The sequence below is a fragment of the Gobio gobio genome, assembly GCF_949357685.1.
Source record: "Gobio gobio genome assembly, chromosome: 19".
Classification (NCBI taxonomy): Eukaryota; Metazoa; Chordata; class Actinopteri; order Cypriniformes; family Gobionidae; genus Gobio; species Gobio gobio.
The window spans coordinates 45,071,654-45,088,126 of NC_137112.1; the positions used below are offsets into that span (position 1 = coordinate 45,071,654).

At 38.5% G+C, this 16,473-nt stretch overlaps 1 protein-coding gene across 1 annotated transcript in view; it reads left to right on the forward strand.

Moving 5' to 3' along the window:
- epha8 (eph receptor A8) overlaps window positions 1–16,473 on the forward strand; it is a 139,770-nt gene that overhangs the window by 95,922 nt on the left and 27,375 nt on the right. The window lies entirely within an intron of this gene.

Genomic DNA, 16,473 nt, shown 5'->3' on the forward strand with positions numbered 1-16,473 from the left:
ATTGCCATTGTTCTCATGCAACAAACGGGCTGTGTGATAAAAATCCACACGGCCGCTGCATCACAGTAACTTCAGAGATAGATCAAGTCTGTGTAAAGACTGAAGAACAAAAAAAGCACGCTCGACTTTTCTCTGGTAATTGGCACACACAAAACATTTTTTTGTCAGCGGCACTGTAAATGCCTCGCTCCGCACTCTTCAATTAGACACGCTTAGATAGGTGACAGCAATTCAATCAAACAATTAGCAGTCATTTAATGCTCATTAACAGAGAAGCGTTTGTCTCATTTGATGTGGCTACACACTATTTCCAAAGAATAACACTGTTGGATTGTTGCCGTACGCAGATTATTGCTCAATACCAACATGAACACCTGTTGAACAATGAACTTTTAATCTGTTTTTCCCATCAGAACATTAATGTGGAAACATTAGACTTCCTACATCAAAGTCAGTGTTTTGCATCTGTTTTGTTTTTAACTTAAATGTTGTCTATCTTTCTGTCTGTCTGTCTCTAAGTAAGCGGTCTGTCCGTCCGTCCATCCATCCATCTATCTACAGTCTGTCCGCACATCCATCTATCTTCAGTCTGTCCGCACATCCATCTATCTACAGTCTGTCCACCCGTCCATCTATCTACAGTCTGTCCATCCGTCCATCTATCTTCAGTCTGTCCGCACATCCATCTATCTACAGTCTGTTCATCCATCCATCTATCTACAGTCTGTCCACCCGTCCATCTATCTTCAGTCTGTCCATTCGTCCATCTATCTACAGTCTGTCCACCCGTCCATCTATCTACAGTCTGTCCATCCGTCCATCTATCTTCAGTCTGTCCGCACATCCATCTATCTACAGTCTGTTCATCCATCCATCTATCTACAGTCTGTCCACCCGTCCATCTATCTTCAGTCTGTCCATTCGTCCATCTATCTACAGTCTGTCCACCCGTCCATCTATCTACAGTCTGTCCACCCGTCCATCTATCTACAGTCTGTCCCCCCGTCCATCTATCTTCAGTCTGTCCGCCCAGCCATCTATCTACAGTCTGTCCATCCGTCCATCCGTCCATCTATCAACAGTCTGTCCTCCCGTCCATCCGTCCATCTATCTACAGTCTGTCCGCCCATCCATCTATCTACAGTCTGTCCGCACGTCTATCCCTCCATCTATCTACAGTCTGTCCGCCCATCCATCTATCTTCAGTCTGTCCACCCATCCATCTATCTACAGTCTGTCCACCCGTCCATCTATCTTCAGTCTGTCCACCCGTCCATCTATCTACAGTCTGTCCACCCGTCCATCTATCTACAGTCTGTCCACCCCTCCATCTATCTACAGTCTGTCCACCCGTCCATCTATCTTCAGTCTGTCCACCCATCCATCTATCTACAGTCTGTCCACCCGTCCATCTATCTACAGTCTGTCCACCCATCCATCTATCTACAGTCTGTCCACCCATCCATCTATCTACAGTCTGTCCATCCATCCATCTATCTTCAGTCTGTCCACCCGTCCATCTATCTTCAGTCTGTCCACCCATCCATCTATCTACAGTCTGTCCACCCATCCATCTATCTACAGTCTGTCCACCCATCCATCTATCTACAGTCTGTCCACCCATCCATCTATCTACAGTCTGTCCGCCCAGCCATCTATCTACAGTCTGTCCACCCATCCATCCGTCCATCTATCAACAGTCTGTCCTCCCGTCCATCCGTCCATCTATCTACAGTCTGTCCGCCCATCCATCTATCTACAGTCTGTCCGCACGTCTATCCCTCCATCTATCTACAGTCTGTCCGCCCATCCATCTATCTTCAGTCTGTCGGCCCATCCATCCGTCCATCTATCTACAGTCTCTACGACTGTCCATCCGTCCATCTATCTACAGTCTGTCCGCCCATCCATCCGTCCATCTATCTACAGTCTGTCCACCCGTCCATCTATCTACAGTCTGTCCGCCCATCCATCCGTCCATCTATCTACAGTCTGTCCACCCGTCCATCTATCTACAGTCTGTCCACCCGTCCATCTATCTACAGTCTGTCGGCCCTTCCATCTATCTACAGTCTGTCCACCCGTCCATCTATCTACAGTCTGTCCGCCCGTCCATCTATCTACAGTCTGTCGGCCCGTCCATCTATCTACAGTCTGTCCGCCCGTCCATCTATCTACAGTCTGTCGGCCCGTCCATCTATCTAAAGTCTTTCCGTCTGTCCATCTATCTATGGCCCATCTGTCTACGGTCTGTCTGTCCATCCATCCATCTATCTATGGTCCGTCCGACCACCTGTCTGTCCGTCCATCTATCTACGGTCTTTCCATCCATCCATTTATCTACAGTCTGTCTGTCTGTCCATTAGGGGTGTAATGATTAGTTTTAACAACAGTTCGATTCGTATCACGATTTGAGGTTGTCGATACGATTCAAGGACGATATTGGTTCATATAGAACGATACGATCCGAAACGATTCAGTGACTTGAAATCGATTCAGTAACTTTTTAGCCAAAAATTGTGTGACTGAAATAAATATCTGGATACTGGTCAGTGCAGGTGAATTTTCCTAGATTCCTGTTGTTTCTTGTAAGGGAATCAGGTATCAATTAATTATGGATATAAACAAACAAGTAAACAACAATTAATGGAAAATGCATTCACATTTTATTTGAATAAAGTGCAACCAACAGTTTAGGTTGAATTAACAGGAAGTTAACTTTTTCTGCTCTCAATTTTAATATTCAATACATTTTCAATAAAAGCACAGTAAGTGCAACCAACATTTCAACAGTAGGTTAAACTGCTACTTCTGCTTTTGTTTTCCAACATAAAAATATTACAATATTAATATCAAAAATAAAGTGCAACTAACTTCTCTTCAGGTTTAATTAATAGTAGGTTTACCTGCTACTTTTGCTGTTGTTTTTCAACATTAAAATAATACAAATACAATATTATTATCAAAAATAAAGTGCAACCAACATTTCTTCAGGTTGAATAAACTGGCTGAACCTGCTACTACTCAGTTTAATAAACAAACAATATTTAACAAAAGATAAAATATAACTACTCTTCAATGACTCTACATTTTTTTTTCCCCAAAAATATCAACTATATGTTGCCAGCAGTACTAAAAACTCGCTCTGCTGGCACACTGGTGCTAGGAATGCACAGGTAACATTTAGCCAGGGTTGAAAGTACAGGTAGCGTTAGCTCTTTCTCCTGGTGGCTTGATAATTTCTCGCTGATTGGCTTCTCCTCTGCCATCCGCCATGCTATGTTTTGTTTTCTTAGCGCTGCTGCTGGTGCGTGGCGATGATGTCACAGATAGGCAGACTGAATCGAGTAACGTTTAACCCCTTTATCATTAAAAGTGCTAAGAAAAAACATCCATATAAAGTCTGACGTGCTTAAATCCCATGCGTTATTTCCTATTATCGATACAATCAATTGATTACCTTTTAAAGCAATGTTAGATCGATATATGTCGTCCGGAAGGCCAACTTGCCGAACACAGATCGATGTAGTTAGATCATAGGAATATAAATCGATACATCAATGTAGTAGATGAATCATTACACTAGGGCTGTACGATTAATCGAAAAATAACCGAAACCGACATTCAGAACCTTTAACCGACGTATTTTTCCCATGTCGGTTATTTCGGTTTTCACGTGACTCCGCCCCGTCAGTCACATCAAGTGCAGTTTGAAGGCACACAGAGATGCAGGAGCAGTTATCTGTGTTTATAGATGCCCAGAATCACTATAGTAACTGCATGTTTTACACAGTTTATACAGGTCAGTTAATTGCTGTTCTTATAGCCTACGCGCTGACACACACACACACACACACACACAGACGGCGCGCGCAAGCCCCGAAGCCGCTTTCACTTTCGTGCTCATAACGTTTGTCAAGTAAATGCGTTTAAAGGCTTGCCAGTTTCAACATTTAAAGCGATTGTGAACTATTCAAAAACAACAATACGGAAAACTTCTCCGTTCAGTGCTCAGCTTTTTTCTGTGACACAGAGCCGTGTCGCGTCTCTGAAAACACGCGCGTCCTGAAGGCAGACCTCTTTCACCTGCATCCTGGTGAAGCTTTGTCATTTGTATGTGGTTTAAGACCTGCCAGTCTGAACATTAAAGCGAGTTTCGACCATCAGATGTGTATTATGTTGAACTAATGCCTGATATATTTTGACAAACGAACTCTCAGACAGAAGCTGTGACTAAAGTAAAGTCACTAAAGTAGCTTAGAAACTCAACCGTTATAGGCATACATTTTAATACCTTTGAAGTAAGTACAAACCACAGCTTCATAATGAATAGAGACAGTAAGAGTAATTCACACACACAATCACTCTCTCATTGATGCATTCAGATAAATGTAATGTAGGCCTACTGTGTTAATTTATCTGTATCTGATGTACAACAAACAGAAATCTGCTCCATAGACAATAACTGCTGAAAGTGAACCGTTTCCTTCAAGTATTTTACAATCACAATGCACTTTTTCATTAGAAAAAAAAATTCCACCTTTAATAGTAGAAAATATTTACAGTACAAACCTTATCAGTGAACTTACTCAAAAACCTTATGAGGGCAAAAAAAAAAAAGAGAACAAAATAATCGTTCATTAATCGTAATCGAGGTCAAATGTTCAATTAATCAAGGTTTTTATTTTTGGCCAAATCGTTACAGCCCTACTGTCCATCTATCTACAGTCTGTCTGTTTGTCTGTCTGTCCATCTATCTACAGTCCATCCATCCTTCCATCCATTTACGGTCTGTCTGTCTTTTTATTAAACACAGTACAACACCATTATACTACCTTGATGAATAAATACTTCACAATTTCAATAATATATCATTATTTATTTAATTTGCTTCACTTTATTTTTATCTAGCATATCTAGCAGGTTTACTCAAGTCAATTTCCCTGGTAATTTTTACAGATATTGTATATAGACTGGGGTTGGAAAAATGACCACATTAAAAAATCTTTTTCTTTTATTTTCTCTTTTTTTGGAGCAAAATAAGAGTATTTTCATTAGTGGTCTTACACTTTTGGACTTTGTCCAAAATAATAAATACTAAGTAGCCTAATACCATGGCAAGATATAATAAAGGCAGTTTAAATCAACTGAGTGACTAGTTTTGCTAAGCCTATTGCACCAGAAATGGAGATAAATGTTCTTTACGCTCTGTGCCGACTGGGGCGGCATCTAATCATGGACTCGCTTTGCTACATAGCTTACGCACATCCGTAGCGGCTAAAATTAATGCCAGCCCGTGAAGTTTTTAATATCTGTGCTGAGGTCCCTTCTTCCACCAGGATTTGTTAACGTGGTGCCATGTTTCATTTCTGCCTATTAGTGCATGTGAGAGACGTTTAAGAACATAATTAAAGTGGGACGCCCCTGTGGGAGCGTTCAGGTAGATTAAATGACTTCATTAGCTTTACGCTACAGCAAGTGTGCAATGTAGCCACTGGACAGAAGCAGTGGTCCGAGATACAGGGCGTCCCTGCTGGGAGCCGACTGTCAAAGATCATACCGCGCGTGTAGATGAATCTCGTTAGCAAGAGTTTCAACGGCCGAGCAAAATATTACTGGCTGGTGTTTGGACTAGTTTAACTGGTTTTAAGGTGGTGATCCTGAAAAAGCTGTCTAGTTGGTCTGATTTAATGGTTTTCCATCAATGGCGGTGAAAGAGTTAAACATGAAATATTGAAGTAGTCTGAAATAGTATTTTCTACTAAGACATATATACTCCAGTTTCAAAAATCATTTTTTACAGTGCAGACTTTTATCTCATCTAGCAGAAAGGATGTTAAAGCTGCACAAATACCCCTTAAAGGAAGTTATGACTAATCATTTGAATTCTGTTAAATCATATATTCGTTTCTTTTTTCCATATCAAGGGGCAGCCGAGCCTATCTGCGCAATCACTGGAATTCTCCAAGTCAATAAAGTCACCGGCCGCATTTCTCCATCTACTGTTAATGACTCTTCAAGGTCGCCCCCAATTTAGACAAGTTGCTCTCCATCTATCAAGCACTTAGAAAACAGGCACCACTTTTCTTGAGTAAATTGATCTGATAGCAATTACCCTCATGCGCTTGAAAAGTTTGAGATGAGATCTTTGGAGGACATAGTCTAACCACAACTACAGACAATAAGATTAAGGGCCAAAATAGAAAACAGAAGCAAAATTGGATGCACGTCCAAACAGACCCGCACACACATATATCTATATGTATATTAATGCAAGTATTTGAGAGTAAACTAGATAGTAGTCTCCCCTGCCCTCGTTCTTATAGCTACACAGTGTAGTTAATATCAGATTGCGAACCACCGAACAATTAACTCCTTACGGCCCTCTTATATATCCATTAAAAGCCTCCCTCTGGGATAAACAGACATTTTTACACATGGCTGGTTTCGAATTAGGCTGCTTTCTTCAGGCCAACGCAAGCCATTTTCACAAATTAAGATATGCTTGCGTGTCAAAGGTATATGGTTATTTTGTGCATAGGGGGGTTGTGTTTGTGGGCTCTATAACTCATCCACTACTTCTTCTAGCCTTGGGAGCAATTAAAGGAATAGTTCAATGAAAGTTTTGTCCTCATTTATCCCCATTTATTATTTCCTTTTTTTAATCCATGAAACACATAAGGTGATGTTATGCAGAATGTCCGAGCTGCTGTTTTCCATCAAATTTGATTGTGATTTATATTGTCAAGCTCAAAACCATAAAGCCGTATCATGAGGATGTTATTACTGATAGTCAATGTTTTATTCGACTAATGTGCAGCAACATAGCAGATAGCAGCACTGTAATCAGTGTTATTTTAGTATCATTGAGATATACTATTGTAGTTTTTAAACTTTCAGCAACATAATTGGTCACATGACATGCAAGAACCAATCATATCAAACCTGGCACGACCCACAGTATGCAGTTGCGTTCACGCCGTGTCGCAATTACCGTAAATATGTAATTTCAACTAGTGCTGCGCAATATATCGAAATATCGCAAATGTACATATCGCAAGGGCACGGAATATCTGAATGATTTTAATAGGCTACTTCAACATTGTGAAAAGTGTACGTTTTAGGTCGACGCATATAGCAGAGAATAGACTGGGCACACGACTGTTACTTATGTGACTGACTTGACATTAAAAAGAGTTATTAAACGCAATAACTTGCGAAAAACAACTCCTTGCAGTCTCGTGCTGTCTGACACACACACCGAAATGTGCGCACAAGCCGTTCTTCTTTCCGTGTCGTGTTACACACTTGAACTGTCAAATACACACACAGTTGTGTCAAAATGGCCGTCTTGATGAGTATTCATGTAAACACAGTCGGTTATGCTTTAAGTGAAAGATATCAGTTGGGGAAAGAAATAGATTTTACACACTTAAAGCAATATCATATCGCATATCGAATATCGCATATCGCATTTTTCTTCAATATTGCACAGCCCTAATTTCAACTTGTGTTCACGTCCTTGTAATCACAGCGTGTAAGATGGGAATTGTCTGAGAGCTCCTACTTGTAACATGTGACCGCTGCATATTCATTTAGGCATTGAAAGTGGTGCCATAGAAATGTGTAATTCACAGTCCGAGGATGTGAACAACTCTAAATATAACGCCATGTGTTGTCATCTTGAGACTACAGTAATTATGACATGGCGTGAATGCAGCATTATGATAGGCACAATGTAGCCTAGAGGTCGCCTATTTGAAACAATGGCGCCGAGATTGAGCGTAGAATCTTGGGAGTTGTCGTCTTCACCTCACAGCCGGTGGAAAAGAATCGGGATGGGACTCGGGCAAAAATCATATTCATGGATGAGATTATTAATTACTGTAGTATGAAGCAGAGCAGGGCCGAGTGTTGTGAGAGCGATTGCTAATGAGAGACAAGTGCGACACACGGCTCGACCGCAGCGGAGCTTTTATTATGCCACAATCGCGGCTTCCGCTTCTTCCGCCCATGCGTATGTGGGTAACACAGAGCTGTTTTATCATATTAGATACATTTGAGTGTGTTGAAAATTATGTTATAACGTTAGTCTGTGCTTTCGCGTGGCGGCTACTATGAGACACTTGTTCACACTGCACTGAGCTGGATCATATTAGTCATGGTAAAACATGGTACTTGCGGTAAATCAAGAAAAAAAGATTTAAACAATAAGACTAACTGTGTTGAGCTGTATAACAATGATTCGTTTTCTGTTGATGAATGTATCCAAACATTTGCTCGCCTGTCTAATAAAACACATCATATATTAAAGTGTCTTTAGTGTTTCCATGGTTACTAAAAAAAAAAAAAAAACGGAAATCAAGGGTAACGCGAGTATGATGTCATTGATTGGCGACGCACGGTCCGTGTCCTGGTTAAAATTGCTTATTTCTCTGGATTTAAACATTCTTGGAAACATTTGGGATAATGTAAGTACACAAGTCAACAAAATATATTACTATTCTAGTGGTTTTGGGATATTTGAATCCAAAAATTTTACATATTGTGCCTTTAATTGAAGATTCATATTTGATTCAAATCATTTGGACTGCTTTTTAAAGTATTTTTTGCCAGTGTAAATCACTATTTACTGGTTGTTTGAAAAAAAAAAGCAACTTTGACATTCTGCCTGACATCAATTTTTTTTTTCACAGAAGAAGAAAAGAAAATAATATGTTGTCAGGATGACACAAGGGCAAGTTAATGGATGAAAAATGCTCATTTTTGTGTGCACTGTTCCTTTAAATCTACAGAGGAGGCAGTGAGTAACATTTAGCAAAACCGCAGACGTTATTATGACTGAAGAGTAAGCCTAATATGCAGGTAAATCCTTGTATTGTAATGCAAAATATGATCCACGCTGTTTGAAATCAAAGACCTGTCTATTTAATGACTATCAAAAGGTCATGTCTGTGTTCGCTGTTATTGTACTCTTGGTTCAGCTTGAATTTCATGCATGAATTGGCATTTTGATAGTCAGAGCCGAAGCTTGAAGGCCCAAACGTTTGCGAGCAATTCATCTTCTCCCCTTCTTATCCGTCCCTATTTCTTTATTTATTTTTACCCTCTGGTTGTTCGATCTTGAGACTCGTTCCCATGTGGTTTGAGGGCATTAGGTCTTATCGTGGCCGTGCGGCTTCGGGATCTGGACGGTGCCAGTCATGCTCGGTATCGCTGCTGCTGCTGCTGGGATTTTTGCCTGGGGATGGATTGGCCGGCTCCAAATGTCACTAACCTTGATTAATGTCACCCCTAAAAGTGCTGTCGCGAAAAGAAAAAAAATTGCAAAAGCTTTTGCTTTGTGATTCGAGAGAAATAATACAGTAGGTGACAGACTGCTGCAACCTGTGGAAAATATTTACCTTTTGATAATTAAAAGAGAGTGTGCATCACAATGCAAAGCTTCCTCCTCAGTCCACCCGAAGGAGCTACAAAAACAGGTCTTTCAGAAATCGCCTTCATAGTAAAAAGCTCCAGAGAGAATTGATTTTTAATGATAACATTCAGGCAGTTCTTGAACTGAGCATGAGTTGATGTGCCTCAGAGGAATATCTCTTGCCTAAGATATGAGATGCAATGAATTAGATTTATGCTGAAGTTTTTAAAAAATAAATTAAATTGTGTTACACTATCTTTCAAAGTTTGGGGTCAGTAATAGTTTTATTAGGCAAGGATGCATTAAATTGATCAAAAGTGACTGTAAAGACATTTATAATGTTACAAAAGATTTGAATAGATTATGTTAAACAGCTCAACATTGATAATAATTAGAAATGTTTCTTGAGCATCATAGAATGATTTCTGAAGGATCATGTGACACTGAGGACTGGAGTAATGATGCTGACAATTCAGCTGCGATCACAGGAATAAATTACATTATACAATATATTCAAATAGAAAACAAAATCTATATTTCACTTTACTGTATGTTTGATCAAATAAACGCAGCCTTGATGAGCATAAAGTCAAACTTTTCAATGATAATATTTATCAGCAACACTATTTACTTGCATTTTATTTTGTGATTTTATCAAATCGGTCTGATAGGGACATAAAACACTTAATGTAAGGAACTGTAAGGGTGGTGACATCTTAGCTTAGCGCATATTTTTAGGAAGCGAATGAGATAAAAGATCAAATATACATTTGTAATTATAATCTGTGTTCATAGACATATAGTCATTCATTTTAGTATGCCATCTCGAAGGAGAAAAGGAATGGGAAAAATGAAAAGTGGGCGATCACTGTTGTACTCTATTGACATTAGTCATTAGCTCATTAACATATTGCCGCCCACTTTTACATGTTTATGCCCATTAATTATTTAGTTATCCAATCAGCAGAGGTCATTTAGATGAGTCTTAAGGTACAGGAGCAGTTTAATTAGGTCAGGCGAGTGAGGTTTACACGCACTGCTCTTACTGGCCTACGTTACACTCACCACCCTAAACCTCACTCAAACCTGGGTCACTGCACCAAAAGTGACCAGTTCTACTTGACCCGTTCAGATTGGGATTCAAACCGGGCGTGCAGCCGCTAGCTTTAGTCGCTAGCGCACCTCTTTAGGCCAGGGGAGTGAGGTTTACACGCACAGCTCTTACTGGCCTACGTTACACTCACCACCCTAAACCTCACTCAAACCTGGGTCACTGCACCAAAAGTGACCGGTTCTACTTGACCCGTTCAGATTGGGATTCAAACCGGGCGTGCAGCCGCTAGCTTTAGTCGTTAGCGCACCTCTTTAGGCCAGGGGAGTGAGGTTTACACGCACAGCTCTTACTGGCCTACGTTACACTCACCACCCTAAACCTCACTCAAACCTGGGTCACTGCACCAAATGTAACCAGTCCTACTTGACCCGTTCAGAGTGGGATTCAAACCGGGCATGCAGCCGCTAGCTTCAGTCGCTAGCGCACCTCTTTAGGCCAGGGGAGTGAGGTTTACACGCACAGCTCTTACTGGCCTACGTTACACTCACCACCCTAAACCTCACTCAAACCTGGGTCACTGCACCAAATGTAACCAGTCCTACTTGACCCGTTCAGAGTGGGATTCAAACCGGGCATGCAGCCGCTAGCTTCAGTCGCTAGCGCACCTCTTTAGGCCAGGGGAGTGAGGTTTACACGCACAGCTCTTACTGGCCTACGTTACACTCACCACCCTAAACCTCACTCAAACCTGGGTCACTGCACCAAATGTAACCGGTTCTACTTGACCCGTTAAGAGTGGGATTCGAACCGGGCATGCAGCCGCTAGCTTTAGTCGCTAGCGCACCTCTTTAGGCCAGGGGAGTGAGGTTTACACGCACAGCTCTTACTGGCCTACGTTACACTCACCACCCTAAACCTCACTCAAACCTGGGTCACTGCACCAAATGTAACCGGTTCTACTTGACCCGTTGAGAGTGGGATTCGAACCGGGCATGCAGCCGCTAGCTTTAGTCGCTAGCGCACCTCTTTAGGTCAGGGGAGTGAGGTTTACACGCACAGCTCTTACTGGCCCATGTCCGTTACACAAGAAACTTTGGCTAATATAATAATAGAGTCATTGGACCTAAAATAATGGTGTGTTCAAGTCCTCCTGACAAGTTCGTAATTATGAGTATGGAAGTCATGTTTACGTCAGGTGCATTCAAGTCACTTTTGATGAAGCAAGATGGCGGTTTGTTTTGTGTAGCCACACCTTCAGACTGATTGCAGAAGATCTGGACTCTATCGCAGCTTTCATTGGCCAAGGACCGCCCAGAGGCCATCTGACTGACATGTAAAGCAACCAATCACAGTTCGTTCTGTTCTGCGTCATGTTTAGGGGTGTGAAAATGTAACGTTGTTGTCCCTACAATAACAGACCGGTGTGTAAAACTCTTGAACGTATTTTTAGTCCAAGCCGTGAACTATACATACTTCACATACTTTTAAAGAGCACCTATCATGGAATTTTGAAATTTACCTTTCATGTAGTGTGTAACATAGATCTAAGTGAACAAAAACATCCTGCAAAGTTTGAAATATGACAGTACACCGTATATATAGTTATTTTCTTTCAAAAGTAAGAGTCGACTCTGAGTCATTTTTAAGAATCGTTAGAAGACCGAAGCTTTTTCTCTGACTAGATGACGTCAACTTGTCAAGTTATTTGAATACGATACGCCCACTTATTGCGCTCCAAGACGCCAGTGAAAACTAGAAAACATCATGGCGACGAGACGCCAGTGAAAACTAGAAAACATCATGGCAACGAGACGCTGTGTTCTGAAGTGCGACTCAAAAGCAAACTTTTTTCATCTGCCCAAGGATGAGCATTTGAAGACTAAGTGGCTTGAAGACAAACCATACATCGTCGCGATTGTGTGTTTATTAGTCTTCAAATGTCTCTATTTGCATGTTTCACGATCTCAGGAAGCTTTTATTATGGACCTCTATTATGGCACATGGTTCTTCTTCGTCTGTCTGTACATGGACTACATGTGCACAGAGCGCCCTCCGGCTGCCAGGATGAATTGAAAACAACACATAAGAGACTCAATCGCTCATGATTAGGCTACATCTGCGCATTTTGAGGAAGTATTGAATAAAGAAATACTCCTCTGTTTAGAAATTTGACACAGACATATGAGAATCTATCAATATGTCTCCTCATCTGCACACTTTTGAACTAAAAGCCCTGAGGGATGTTGATTTGTCGCGAGTCTTCGTGAGGAGAATAGAGGAGTTTTTTTATGAATGAGATCAGCTGAGGCTCATATTACAATCAAACGGTACCGACGCTGTTTTCATAGTCATAACTCCTGACACATATTTACAAATTACTGGCACTATAAGACTTTGAGAATAAAACAGAGGTAAAAAATGGAAGCTTGACTCTTAGATCTTTCAAATGATGTATAGATTGACATGGTAATTACTTACATTTGACAGTCATTTGAGCTAATTTAAACAAATAAAGCTTGAGGACGAATGCGCCCTCAATCCAGTTAAGAGGTTTTGAAAACCATTTATGGTGATGGGCGTTCCGTTTCCGAAAATATCTGCACAGACTATACCAATCACAACTGACTGGGTCATCGGACCAATCACCGCAGATTAGCGTCACGTAAAGGCGGGGTTTTGAAAAGTGAATCTCAGGTAAAAATAAATGCATATTATAAGAAAACTAAAGTCTTTTGCATGTCATTGCATGCAAGCAAAACTGTTGTTGGGGACTTCTGAAACAATATTTGGAACATTTTAAATGCCATAATAGGTGCTCTTTAAAATCCAGCCTTTAGTTGATCCTGATAAGCGCTCATTGTCACAGTTGTAAACACAACAGCTTTCTTCTTCCATGAGGGGGTTTGGCGTCACGACTCCAGACATCCAGGCAGACCGTTTAAGAACGCGACACACACATCCCATAAATCCTGTAGAATTCAACCAATCAGATGACAACTTCGAATCTCCTGCGTTTCGAGTTTTGTGTGCCATATGCATCAGACGTTCAGCCAATGGTTCGCGGGCGTCATCTGGAAGTAGATGGTGTTGTACCTTCTCTTGATTAACTACTCAAAAAAATAAATAAAAGCCTGACAATGTCACTGCTAAATACCTATAAGTATTGAGGTATTCAACCACATTTCTCACTGACGCGCCCCCAAGCTTAAAGAAAATCCTGAGCTTCCCACTCGTATTTATGACTTTGTGTGGGTGTTCATGTTGAATACAACCTTTCCGACTTAAGCGCACCATAACAATGCACTTCTGTTAGGCCATTTAGGGATTTATCCATTATGTCATGTTAAAACAACAAAGCAGAAATGCTTGCATTGTATGTTAGTGGCAGAATGGGAACATCTGTTGGGTTTTTATGACTCTCACAGGAAACAATCATTACAGTAACAGTACAGGCCTTCACACACCTTCAAAACGCTACAGCGCTGTACTGTATGTGTGGCTGGTCCAAATCTAGAGCAGGCGAATGACACACTAACGTGAATGTGCTGGATGTGTCCGGAGCCTGAGCAATCAGGAACCCCTTCAGTGGAGAGGTGGACATTTAGAGCACGTGTGTTTGGAGGAGCTGTGATGGAGTGCCCCATTTCCAGCTATGATTTCACTGACAGAATCATACATCACTCAGACAATCCTCCCAGCTCATTAGCAGCTGTTGTTCGGCTCCCATAAGAGTTCTGAAGGTGTTTGTGAGTATGAAGAGTGTTTCCGTCTGTAATTTTGTAAGTATTGCTGTATACTCAGAATAAATCTAATAACAGATTGTCCAAATTAAACTTCTGGCATTTTTTTCCCTCATGCTAATGACACTGCTTTTGTGATCCACAAAGCCATGATATGATGACAGAATTTTTTAAAGGTCATAAGGTCAAATATTTGACCTGTTAACATTACATTTGGAAATTTCAGAAATATAATCAGGCATAATATTTTGGATAACATCAGATACATTGAATATTTAACCAAAAGGTTTATTTTAAAACATCTATTATTATTATTTGTATATTTGGCCAAAATGTATGTTAAATAAATGTGTGTTTCACATAACTGTGTATATTTATGAGCAAATTCATATTATTATATTATATTATATTATATTATATTATATTATATTATATTATATTATATTATATTATATTATATTATATTATATTATTATTTCTGATTTAATTAATATTTTTTATAATCCTTTTATTATTAAATTAAAATGTAAAATTTAATAAAACATGTAAAATGTTGTTATTAAAAATAATCAAGATAAGTAATTGTATTATTATTTTTTTTAGTAATAAAATCAATTTGTATTATTTAATATTTTAGCCAAAAAATGTAATACATGTATTATATTTGGATTGATTTACTCTATATGTTTTTACTTATTTTAACATATATTATATTATTATTAAATAATCAAGGTATGTCATTTTTATTATTTAGTATTTTAGCCCCAAAAAAATTCAATACACTCCAAATATTAAAAAGTTTTATATATTATATTATATTATATTATATTATATTATATTATATTATATTATATTATATTATATTATATTATATTATATTATATTAATTATATTAATTATATTATATTATATTATGTTATATTATGTTATATTATATTAATTATATTATATTATATAAATTATATTATATTATATTATATTAATATGATATTATATTTTATATTCATTTTAAGATAGATTTTATTATTTATGTTTTAGTAATAAAATAAATTTTTACTATATTATATTATATTGTTTTATATTAATTATATTATATTATATTATATTATATTATATTATATTATATTATATTATATTATATTATATTATATTATATTATATTATATTAATATGATATTATATTTTATACTAATTTTAAGATAGATTTTATTATTTATGTTTTAGTAATAAAATAAATTTGTACTATATTATTATATTGTTTTATATTATATGAATTATATGATATTAATCATATTATATTATATTATATTTTATTAACTAATATATTATAATAATTGTATTAATAATATTTTTCTGCTTATTTTAAAATATATTTTATTATTATTAAAAATAATCAAGATAATAAGTAATTTTGTTATTACTTTTTTTAGTAATAAAATACTTTTTTATTATTTAGTGTTTTAGCAACAAAACAAAAAATTGTACGGGTACATTTTCAATGCACTTCAACTATTAACACATTTTCTATTATATTACATTACATCACATTATATTGAAATAAATTATCCAATACTTCTCCATCAATATGATCATTTCATGTTGGACTTTTATTTATGAAATTTATGGAATCACTCTGACATGGCTTGCAACACTTACCATGGAAAGACGCCGTTCATGATGAATTAGTGCATGAGGTTACACAATGGTCAATAAAAACATTTGATTTGTGCCGATGCTTGAATCACTTTGTTAAGTCACAACACCTTGCACAGTCTGGTCATGAAAGACACCTCGGTGGATATTCTTCTCAACCTTATTTATTTAACTATCTACACAAAGAGTAAAAATCAAGGTCAGCATGCAATGGCTGTAAATATTCATTGTAATGCAAATGCGGCTGCACGGAGAGCGGCGCTCTGACAGGTGCTGACAAACCAAACAGTGTGCCAATGTGCAGAAACAGAAGAACACCGCAGCCGTAATGTAGTGCATGTAAACACCCCGGAGTCTCTCTCACCCCTCTTATCAGCTTTAAAAAGAGACTTACTAAGTAGAAAGAGTCTTAAAAGCGAGAACGGAAAAGGTCACCAAAGTTCATCACGATTGGTTTATGTCTGTCGGTGTGTATGTTGAATGTGCGCTTCTGATTGTGTTGCCGGGGGTAGTCTGTCAAAAACTTCAAAGTGTGTCGTCACTGTATTCGATGAGCGTATGTTTATCGTGACCTGCTTTTCAACTCGGGAGCTTTTCAAAAAAACATC